The sequence below is a fragment of the Dromiciops gliroides genome, chromosome 4, assembly GCF_019393635.1.
Source record: "Dromiciops gliroides isolate mDroGli1 chromosome 4, mDroGli1.pri, whole genome shotgun sequence".
Classification (NCBI taxonomy): domain Eukaryota; kingdom Metazoa; phylum Chordata; class Mammalia; order Microbiotheria; family Microbiotheriidae; genus Dromiciops; species Dromiciops gliroides.
Genome location: NC_057864.1, coordinates 362,677,240 through 362,689,494, shown reverse-complemented (window position 1 = coordinate 362,689,494; position 12,255 = coordinate 362,677,240). Strand labels below are relative to the sequence as shown.

The 12,255-nt window shown below is 37.6% G+C and overlaps 1 protein-coding gene across 2 annotated transcripts in view; it reads left to right on the top strand.

Annotated features, from left to right (window-relative positions):
- The window catches only part of THEMIS (thymocyte selection associated), a 241,945-nt gene that overhangs the window by 82,893 nt on the left and 146,797 nt on the right, over positions 1-12,255 (top strand). The window lies entirely within an intron of this gene.

The following is a 12,255-nucleotide window of genomic DNA, read 5'->3' as shown; positions in this document are numbered from 1 at the left end:
CAAGAGTTAGGCTTTTAAGCATTTATTAAGGAGAATAAGAATTTGGTAAAGAGAGAGAGAAAGGCCTAGATTTCTATCTATTAAAGGGAGAGCACATTTTTAGCTCCCTTCTCCGCCAGCGTCCCCAGGAAAGAGCCCGAGACTGAGCGCCAGTCTCTTTCTTCCTCCTCCCACTAGTCTGCGTCACTTCCTGATGCCTGGTCTTGCCCTCAAAGACCTTCGCTTCATGGGCAGAACTCTTCTACAGTAAGTATCCAGCAGGTGGCGTTATTCCAATCGTTACAGTAGGTTTACTTATCTCATACTGCTGTGCTCCTAGCATCTCCCTGGAAGAAAGGAAGATGGGAAAATAGTGCCCTCAAAGACCTTTATAGGCCAACACAAAAGGGTGGCTCCTATGACATTCCATCCTATACAGTGGTGTGGGGGGGAGGGAAACAGTTCATTTTGGGACAGCCTATATTGGTGCAACTCTTCCTCCAGGGTGGTTAAAAGGTATACCCAGGGCATTCATACTTATGTTTAGGCACACATGTATACATCTAGGACATGTAATCAAAGACAGCCTCAATTATCAAGTTGATGGGGGAAACTCTCTTCATCAATCCCTTAACAATGATTCGTTCAGTAGTGGCAGGGGGTTTTGTTCCCTTCTTTTGTCAAGAGAGGTCTTCCCTGTCTCTATAACCTGAGTCAGACAAAAAAAAATGGTACTCATTTGTGTGTTACTTTCAGAGCTTGCCAACAGTACCCTCTGTTGCTCTAGCTTTTTTGTTATGCCTTTCTATCTTCCTAACTACTTTACATCTGCCAGCCTGCTTGCCAAGTCCAGCCTTCCCTGCAGAGCTCTGTGGGAGCCTCCTAACCTGAATTCCAGATTAGACCCAGTAAAGTGGATAGCTTTATTTTAACATTGATATCACCTGTAAATTGGGGGCAGCTAGGTGGTGCACTGAATGGAGCAATAGAGCAAGGAGCCTGGAGTCAGGAAGACATCTTCATGAGTTCAGATCTGGACTTAGACCTTTACTAGCTATGTGACCTTGGGTCACATAGCCTCAGTTCCTCATCTGTAAAATGAGCTGGAGAAGGAAATGGCAAAACACCCTGGTATCTTTGCCAAGAAAACACCAAAAAGGGCTCACAAAAAGTTGGACACAACTGAAATGACAACAACAATCAACTTCAAGTTCAAGACTACCAATTACCTCTCAAGACTGAGGAAGAAAAAGGAGAGGAGCTTTTTGTGTTGATGATGTTCATCTTTGTTCAGCACTCAAATCAAAATCTATTTAAAACCGCAGCTTCAAAGGGAAATTTTATTATGCTTATGTTGGAAAATGGTATGGTTTTCTAATTTGAATTTAATGTGAATGGTTTTTAATTGTTTTACATAACCATGGGTAACAGATTTGGGGGGGGGAATACTGCATGGTAAACATCAGCAAATATGTCAGGCAAGGCACTACATTAGGGGGAAACACCACAGCATATGTTGACAGCAAAAGAAGAATTGCTGCTGTTCACCCTTCACACCAGAATAATTTTTTCAATATTTACCTCCCATGTGTAGAGCGGGAAACATATGGGTCTTTCCATAATCGTAAGCATAAACAGGTGGCTACTTAGGTACGTTTAATTCGCAGGCAGCATCCATATTGGAGCAAAGCAATCAGCTCCACATGGCTCCCCAACTCTTTCTGCTAACATTCCATTAGCAGAATTAAGACCATTTAAATAAGGGGGAGTGTGGAGTCCTCCCTAAATTGGTTTCAAAAAACCTCTTTCAGAGCCATGAATAACAGAAGCTCTGGGAAGTGCCATTGCATTTTGTGATTTCTTTTCTTTGAAGGAGTTGTAGCAGCTGAGCGTAATGAGACTTTGAGTAAATCAACATTCACATTTCCAATGTGCTGGCACTTTTTATTGTGCTCTATAATCTGCATATTATTGATATAGAATTATGATAGGGAAATACTAAGCAATGCATAGGGCGGGAGGTCAGAAAAAGTAGAAGGTGGGGTCGTTGCCTCCCCATTTTAGGGCACATGATAGGAATCCGGGAACTTCATTTCAGTCATGTAGATTCTATGGAAATACTGGTGGGGGAGGGAGGGCTGGGTCTCACCTAGATTCTCTCCTCCATGGATTCTAAATCACTCAAGGGGCCTTCTGTTGTCAATTAATCCCTGGAATAAACTCATCATGCTGGGAGTTGGAGAAGTTAGCTGTTCTGATGTACCCTGTCCTGGGAATTCTCCAAACCAGTTGTCAACTTGGGGCAGCATTAGACATCCTCTTCCTTTGCTATGGTGTTCTCTGATGTTCCCCCAATTGAAATACAAACTTGCAGGAGGTCTCTAGAGCCTTTTGGAGGTATTCAACTTTTCTCATGTTTGAACGGGTCAGTACCCTCAGCTTGGTTCAAGGATGCTCCTCTACTTGAATGTAGAGAAAAGTCACAGGGAACTGAGGAGAGCTCACTAGGGTTTGCAGTTCATAATACCTTCTCGTCATGCAATCTTATGTTTATTTTTAGTATCTACTTTTTTGAGGAGAAAGGTATATAAATATAAATCACAGCAGATGGCAACTTTATGGATAACTTATCATTCAAGTGGACCCCTAAGGCAGAAAAAGCAAGTAATTCATGTGTTATCATTACAAATAAAAACCATTTATTAAGTATCCACGGTGTGTTAGGTACTACACATGTCACTGTGCTCTCAAGGGAATGCATATGTTAAGGAGATGAGATTTTTAAAAATGCTTTGGTGGAGGTTTCAGAGTCATTGATCTATGGATTCATAGTGTATGTAAAAAAGAAAGAAAGAAAAAGAAACCACACACAAAGCCTTAGGCTTCGAATCCATTTCTTTACCTCTATGCAGATCCAATTTAAACTATATTTCAGACAGGTCTGATTCTAACCTAATTTTGAAGATATATTTACAACTGCACAGCCTCCCCGAGTCAGTTCTTTCAATTTTTAACAATTTTCTCTATTGGGAAACAATCTTATACAATTGTGGTAGATTTTTCATGTTGTAGCCTTAAATCATTTTTGCCTCTGAAAGTGGATATCAGCTCACCACAGTTTTTTTCTATATAAGAATCTCTCATATACTTGAATATCATACTTAAATTTCCCCTATGTCTTTTCTTCTGAACTGAGTGATTTCAGTTCAATACAATTTAACATACAAATATATCATTTAGTGCCTGTTATGTAGGGAGGACACAAAGTTTAGATAAGATATAGTCCTTTCCCTCTCGGGATTTACAGTTTAGTAGTAAAGAGGAGGTGGCTTAGTGGAATAGTTTATAGAGCACCTCCTTGGAGTTAGGAAGACTCATCTTCCTGAGTTAAATCTGGCCCCAGAAACTTACTAGCTATGTGACCCTGGGCACGTCCCTTAACCCTGTTTGCCTCAGTTCTTCAACTGTAAAATGAGCTGGAGAAGGAAATGGTAAATCACTCCAGTGTCTTTGCCAAGAAAACTCCAAATGGGGTCACAAAGAGTCAGACAAAACTAAACAACCACAACAAAGGGAGTAAAGAACTACACTTCGATAACCATAATACACGGTTAACATGATAAGTGCATTATAGAGGTAGAAATCAAAGTGCTGCTTTGAGAGGTCCAAAGGAGAAAACATCATTTCTGAGAATCAAGAAAAGCCCTAATAATAGCTAGTAGTCATGTAGTGCTTTGAGGTTTGCAAATCATTTTACAGTTTTATAGCTTTGTGGAAGAGGTGCCATTTGAAATGGAAGCTTGGCATGAATACAGAGATTTGCTGACTTGTAACTGTCTCATTGTCATAAGTATTCCTTTTTATTTACTCTGCTAAGGGAAACTTGTCTACCTTCGTCACCATTCCTTAGTTCCAGTCTATATCTTCTGCTGTGATATTCATTAGGTCAGAATGACCTTCCATGTACCAAGTTAACTTCCTTACCTTATTCAAGATTATCGGTTCTTGGGGCAGCTAGGTGGTGCAGTGGATAAAGCACCAGCCCTGGATTCAGGAGGACCTGAATTCAAATTTGGTCTCAGACACTTGACACTTACTAGTTGTGTGACCCTGGGCAAGTCAGTTAACCCTCATTGTTCTGGAAAAAAAAAAAGATTATGGGTTCTTAACCTTTTTTTTTTTTTTTTTTTGGTGAGGCAATTGGGGTTAAGTGACTTGCCCAGGGTCACACAGCTAGTAAGTGTTAAGTTTCTGAGGCCAGACCCGAACTCAGGTCTTCCTGACTCCAGGGCCGGTGCTCTATCCACTGGGCCATCTAGCTGCCCCCCCCTTTTTTTTTCCTTTAGCAATCTGATAAAACCTATGTAGCCCTTCTCAAATGTTTTCAATTGCATAAAATAAAATGCAAAGTATTACCAAACATTAGTGAAAATAAAGGTTTTTTTTTTCTTATCCAAATTCACAGATTTCCTAATCCCAAATCTACTATCTTCATGGAAAATTACCTTGCCACTCTATATTTGTATTAAGACTGGGTGCATGAGCCTACCTTACTCCTCTCAAATAAGATAGTACTTGATGTCAACATTGGGATATATAATGAATATGAATTGCCTAACCTAAGTGTAACCTGGGGTTCAAGTCTTGATCATCTGCATAAGACTCTTCTCCTTAGAGGAGAGAATGATGACTAGACACTGTGTGTCAAGTTAAAGGGAGGAGTTGGCAGAAGAGAGAAGTTGTCTTTGAGAATGGATATGTGGTTCCATCCTCCTTTTGGGAAGAAATCCAGAGAGAAAAAGATTTTGTGAAGTGGCAGACATGGAGAATGCTTCAACATTTTTCTGACTTTCAGCTTGCCTCTCTAGATTCTTAAGGAGAATTTCTCCTTGGGTGAGATCAGAGAATCTGTGTTTAGGTTAAGATGAGATATCTTGCTCTCAGTGTGAGGTCTCATTTGCTCTGTGTGATGTCTGCTATATTCTAATCTGTATAACTTCTCTGAATTCTGTTTGCTATCTGCTCAGATAAATGGGTTTATTTGCTATTCACTATCTGTGATGGATTTCTGTGTAACTAGCATTACCAGAAGGAGCCAAGCCTTCAGATATAAGATGTAACCCTTTCGTCTCTTAGGAATAGAGATAATAGAGATAAGGAGAGTAACTCCAATCCAAAACATTTTCCCCTACAATAGCAATACTTAGAGGGGCAGACAGATATAATTCCAGTCCATTGTGCTTTCTCTTTCTCTTTCAGGAGAGTAGCCAGCCTCATTCTGGTCCCAAAATGGTGCCTTCTGCTCCTCTCCTGGCAAGAATCAAAGTTTCTCTTTCAGAAACTTAGGCAAGATGCCAGAGATACCTATTCATGACTCTGCATGAGTTATGTTTAGACAAACCCAGGTGGACATAGATAGAACATATGTGGGTAGCACCAAATACACATTCTATAGAAATAATTCTATTTCTAGTACTAATCTTAAAAATTACTTGAACTACTTCATGATGGGTTTCTAAGCTTAAGGAAGTCCTATATCTGGAGTTAGAAAAGAACACCTACTCTAACCACCTCATTTCACAGATGAGGAAACTGAGGCTTTGTGAGGTTGAATACATTTGCCAAAGGTCACACAGGAGTCAGATAAAAATTTTCACTCCAACATCAAATCTCTTTCACTATATCACAAGGATGATATAAAGAATTTGGAAAGGGTTCAGAAGAGTGGTAGCCTGGAAATGGAAAATAAGATGCACATCACCAAAATGAGTATGGAATTAAATGAGAAAGGGAAAAAGAGCAAGGAGACAAAATAGCCAAGGGTTTGGGAATGAAGGATCAAAATAGTAAAGTGTAGTTCAGAATAAGAGTATGGAACATCAGAACTATTAAAATAATCAAAGACTTGGGATGCCAATTCACCTTTTGATTAATTTTCAACAGTTTTTCCTTTAAAGTCCCTATTTTTTATATAATGAATGAGACTCTTTGATGACTACTATAATTTGGAAGATACCTTTTTTCCCTTAAAAATACCACAACCTACAAAACTAGAAATTAATATCTATTGCCTTTCTGATATTAAAATGTTGCTCTGTGAAGACAACAAATTAATAATTACAATAATTTTCAGTGAATATTCAATGGCTAAAATAATATATAGATTTTTACCCATTCTTTGCAAAAAAAAAAAAGAAGAAGCACAATTGATGTCAAATTTAGCACTATTAGGCCTAACGGGGCATTCTTTAATGTTTGCTTGCACTCATGGTAGAAATGGACTTTCATTTTAGTGGTATTAGGATGTGTGGGAAGTACCTTAGGCTATATGGCACTTGGTAGTTTTTTAAGAAGGAATATTTTGTTGGCTTCCATAACTCATGAAGTGATAGGTTAATCAACCATTTCTGCTATATTCTATCACTTAATTTTTTTCAACGGTTCACACAACCACCTACTAAGGAAAAATATACAGAACCAAAGAAACATTTTTTCTTATAATATGGATTTCTAGGGAGAAAACTCCAAAGGGTGCAATTATTTTGAGATAATGATGCTGCAAAGGGAGTAAGGCATCTCAGCTAAATCTTTTTTCTTTGTTATACTACTTTGTAATATCCCGAGGTTTCTAATTACTTTAGCATAACCAACCCACCTACCTGAAAACATGAATTTATTCACAGAGGGATTTCTACATATCCTCAATCAAGTTATGCAAGTTTTTATCTCTTCCTATTATATTATTTTAGGTAGATTTTGGCAACTATTACAAGAATTGTTGAATTGTATTTAAGAGGCTAATGACTGTACCTTTTAAAGGTGAATTTTCCCAAACACAGAAATAAGATTAAAGAACAAGTTGTGATATACAATTGTAATGGAATATTATTGTTCTATAAGAAGTGATAAGCAGGATGGAGTCAGAAAAACTTGGAAAGATCTGCATGAACTAAATGCAGAGTGAAGTGGACAGAACCAGGAGAACATTGTGCACATTAACAGCTCTATTGCATGGTGTAGAATTGTGAATGACTTAGCTATTCTCAGCAATACAATGACCCAAGACAATCTCAAAGGACTCATGTTGAAAAAAGCTATTCATCTCCAGAGAAATGTTAAAGGCTAAAATTCTAGCTAGTCTGTCTAAAATATCTAATAAATGGTTGCCAATAAATTGTAAGCTTTAGCAAGAGTTAGGCTTTCAAACATTTATTAAGGAGAATAAGAATTTGGTAAAGAGAGAGAGAAAGGCCTACATTCATCTATCTATTAAAGGGAGAGTGCATTTCTAGCTCCCCTCTCCGCCAGAGTCCACACGAAAGAAAGAGTGAGTCAGAACGCCAGCCTCCCCCTTCTTCCTCCTACAAACAAACGTCACTTCCTGACGCCAAAGAAAAGATGCATGGTCTTGCCCTCAAAGACCTTCACCTCATGGGTGGAGCTCTTCTACAGTAAGTCTCCAGCAGGTGACGTCATTCCAATCATTACAGAAAGAACTGATAAAGTATGAGTATAGACTGAAGCATACAAATTTTTCTCTTCCTTTTTTCCTCCCTCCCTCCCTTTGTTTCAATGTTTCTTATACAAAATAACTAATTTGGAAATATGTTTTACATGATTGCACATATATAGCCTATATCAGAATGCTGACCATTTCAGAGAGTGGGGAAGGTAGGGAGGGAGAGAAAGTATTTGGAAATCAAAATTAAAAAAAATGTTTAAATTGTTTTTACATATAATTGGGGAAAAATAAAAAATTAAAATATATAAAAACAAAATATAAATATTAAAATATTAAAACATAATCAGCATATACCTAAAAATAATTAAAGATGGAAAGAAAGATCAGAGAATCAGAATCAAAGAATTTAAGAGGTATAATGGATGGCTGCTGTCATTTAATCCAACCCATAAATAAAAGCAGACCACGTTACAACATACCTGAGAAGTGGTCAGCTTTGCTCTTTAAAGACCTCTCAGGAGAGAGAAACTGCCACCTTTCAAGGCAGCCTCTTCCACTTTGGACAGTTCTAATTATTAGGAAATTTTCCTGGGTATCAATACTAAATTTGCCTCTTTACAACTTCCACACATTGCTCTTGGTTCTAACCTCTGGAGCCAAATGGAAGCACAAGATAGATTGAATGCTTGAACACAGATGTCCTATCTTTGATTAGTCTACTTTTCTTCAGGCTAAAGATGCCAACTAATCCTCGTACCACACAATCTCTAGTCCCTTCAGAATCCTGGTTGCACTCTTCTGGGCATCCTCCAGTTTACCAGTATTCTCATTAAACTATTACCTTAAACTGTACACAGTACTCTAGGTATAGTCTGATGGGGGCTGAGTACAGTGGGGTCTTCAACTCCCTATTTCCTGAAAGTTATGGCCCTCTTAATGCAGTGAAGATTGCATGATTACATTAGATTTTTGGCTGTTATAATCCACTGCAAAATCATCTTGGACTTGTAGTCATTAAAAGTCCTTAGATTTTTTTTCTTTTTTTTAAAAGAACAACTGCTAATTAATCCATTAGGTTTATGTGATTAGACATTTTCCACCAGCAGCACTGCTCAGTTTCCATTTCATGAAACATCAGGGCTCCTCAAGGATAAGCTGATCAACTAAGATCTCACCACCATGCAGATTGACTCCATTTTAGATACTCAACACCTTTTGGACTTTCTCAGTTGCCCTTCGCCTCTGATCTGAGGGCTAGAAGATGGAGTGACAAATGTGTCCCATAGCCTTCCATTATAGAGGCCTCAAATCTTTGCAGGCAACTCTCCATTCTCCATCAGCAGTTCTGTTTGGTTTCCACTCCACAGAACATCATGCCACTGATAGGTACCCTCTGATGGCCCCTTTCTCTTTTTTAGCATTCTTTTGTGTGTGGTCTTTCCTCATTAGGTTGTAAAATACCTGAGGCAGGGACTGCCTTTCTCTTTCTTATTTGTATTCCCAGCACTTAACACAGTCCTTGGAGCATAATATAGATACTTAAATGTTTATTGAATTGAATGTGTGAAGTTGATTTTTTTTTTTTTTGGTGCTCAAGTATAGGATTTTATATTTTTCTTTTTTGAATTTCATGTGATTGTATTCAGCCCAATGCTCTGGCCTGGCAAATTCTTTTGCAATCCTGACTCAGTCAACCAGTGTACTAGTTATCTTTCCAAGCTTCATGTTATCTCTATATTTCATAAACTTTTTTTTTTTTTTATAGTGAGGCAACCAGGGTTAAGCGACTTGCTCAGGGTCACACACCTAGCAAGTGTTAAGTGTCTGAGGCCGAACCTGAACCCAGGTACTCCTGACTCCAGGGGCGGTGCTCTATCCACTGCACCACCTAGCTGCCCCTATTTCATAAACTTTTAATCACTCATTGATAAAATTTTAAAATAGCAATGGGGGGACCAGATTTTGAAGTTTTCTACTGGAGATTTTCTGACACATTGACACTGAAACTTTTATAACTATTTTTTGAGTCTGGCTTAAGTCTGAATTAATCTGCTAATACTGATTAGTCTGTACTTCACTATCTTCTCCACAAGTACAATTGATTAGTCCACATGTCTTTATCTTCTCCCATATGAGATCAGAATATCCTTATACCATCTCCTAGTCTCAAAAAGGAGTATCGGTGCTAGATCAAGGTACATTTTCCACTCAGAGATGTAGGTGATTCACTAATGCCATCAGTTTGAACCCCAACCAGTATAAAAAAGAACGAAAATAGAGAATTTTTCTCTATTAGCTTAAACCCAATTGAAATTATCCTTCTTCCTATACTTTCTGATGGCATATCTGTGGATTAGCCCCAAAATGATCAATTGAGGATTGTTTTAGTTAGCCAGCTTTAAGTAGTTTTTAGAAAGTGGAATTTACTAAGTTGACACAATAATAGTATTTGCTATGAAACATCCCAGGAAAAGTGTGACACATTCTCTCCCAAGTACATACAGATTCCAGGGGGAATTGGACTGGCTTAGATAGCACATCTAGCAAAAGAGTAACTCATAGCTCCTTGTTGCTTGATTTCTTTTTCTCCCATTTGTGGGACATTCAAGAAATGTACTTTAAACATGTTGTAATATCTTTTCTGGGCTCCTCATGGAGCCAGTAATCTATGTTTGATCTGTCCCTGGCTCACAATGAAGACACTTCAGCCAGATGATCCAAGATGCCCTTAGGATGCTGAAGAGAATATGGGAAGTCTAGTATCCTCAAAGATCAAAAAGTCCTTCTCTGGTCAAAGGGTCAAGGGTAAGAAAACTTAGGGTAAGACTGAAATGAAGGCCTCCCTCTTCCCTAACACCCCTCTCCTCTCTGTCCAAGACAATTTCTTCTCAGGAGTTTATAGTAATGTTCTTTCATGGCTATCTACTTGCTTGAATTCCCCAATTACAGTTGATTCAATGCTTTTATACAAGCCCCAGAAGGGAAACTGAAATCACTCATCCAGCTGAAGCAGACTTCTTGTCTGGTATCATTTCACTTCATCTAATGGCTTTCAAAAGTTTTTTATTCTTTATTTAAAACCTATGATTGAGACTAAATGATTAAGCATCTTATCACTTTGTCGATTTACTTAATCATCACATGTTTATAATAATATGATCTACTTTATCAAAATATTTGCCATAATCTAGATAAAGTATACTCACAGCATGCCCATATTCTATTTGTTTAGTAATCCTTTAAGAAGAAGGAGAAAGAAGGAAAAAGAAGGAAAGAAAGAAGGAAGGAAGGAAAGGAAGAAGAAAAAAGGAAGAAGGAAAGGAAAAAAGAATGAAAGAAAAGGAAGAAGGAAAGAGAAAGAAAGAGAGAAAGGAAGGAAGAAGCAAAGAAAGAGAAAGAGAGAATGAAAGAAAGAAAAAGAAAGAATCAGGGATTATCTTGATATGACTTGATCTTGAAGCCATGCTGGCTCTTTGTAATCACAACTTCCCTCTATAGAGTTTTGGCAACCACCTCTTTAATGATCTTTTCTAAAATTTTCCCAAGATTCAATGTCAAACTCACTGGTCTATAGTTTGCAGACTCTTCTGTTTCATTTTTTTTTTTTAAATAAGGGTACTTGGGGCAGCTAGGTGGCTCAGTGAATAGAGCACTGGCCCTGGAGTCAGGAGGACCTGAGTTCAAATCTAGCCTCAGACACTTAACACTTACTGGCTGTGTGACCCTGGGCAAGTCACTTAACCCTAATTGCCCCACACAAAAAAAATAAATAATAAAATAAGGGTACTATTTGCCCTTCAATCTGTGATGTAATAATAAGTCATAAATAATGTATTCTTTTTAAAAAGCATGAAACACCCCTCTCCCCCCCCCCACATATATCAGTCCATTTACCCTTCCAGTGGAAAATACAAAGAGAATACTAGGTGAGTTGTTATTGTTGTTCCTTTGATGCAAATCCTAAAGAAATAAGAACATTTATACAGTAAATATTTCTTCCTCCTATTATTTAAAAATCCCCTCTCTCCCCTGAAACAAAACACTTCACGTGGATTTTTTTAAAAAACATTCTTCAGTTGGAATGAAAAGAACTACAGGCTTTGAAAAAATCTTATCAAGTCTATATTGTATTGTCCTTCTGCTACCTTCAAGACCCTTGACTTCTTGACTTTGAAGTTATACTTTACTCAGTCTTTAAAGACATAACCGAGAAATTCCACAGCCTACTTCTGTAATTATGTTAGAACACTGAACTACCCACATCATCAAGAAGTTCATCCTTGTATCTAACAGAAATCATCTTAGCAGTAATTTTATACCATTTCCCCCTTGGTTTTGCTTAAAATAGAGACCATGACTTATTGTCTGGAGGCCGGTGGTTACTATACAGAGGATAGAGATCAGCTCACGTATAAATATTTTTAGCGTGATTTGATTTTTGAATTATCTATAAAATGTGTGATGCTAGGTAGAGGTTTTTTTTTTTGTAAACTGGATTAGAGAACATTGGCCAAAAATGTTAGTGTTGATAATTATCCTCATATTAGCAGTATTACTGAATGCATTAACATTTTTATTTCCTTAATACTTTATAAACTGTAAACATTAAACACATTTCTGAGACAACTGCAAAACTAATAGCAACAAAAATAAAATAATAGTGGAATATTTAAATATGGGATGCCTTTGGGGATTTATCATAACAAATTACATTTTGTATAATAAAGAAACAGTGGGGTAGAGGTTATATAGAAAAGGAAAGTGAGGAAATGATTCCAAATACTGATATTCTTCAACAAGGGAAGATGTGTAAC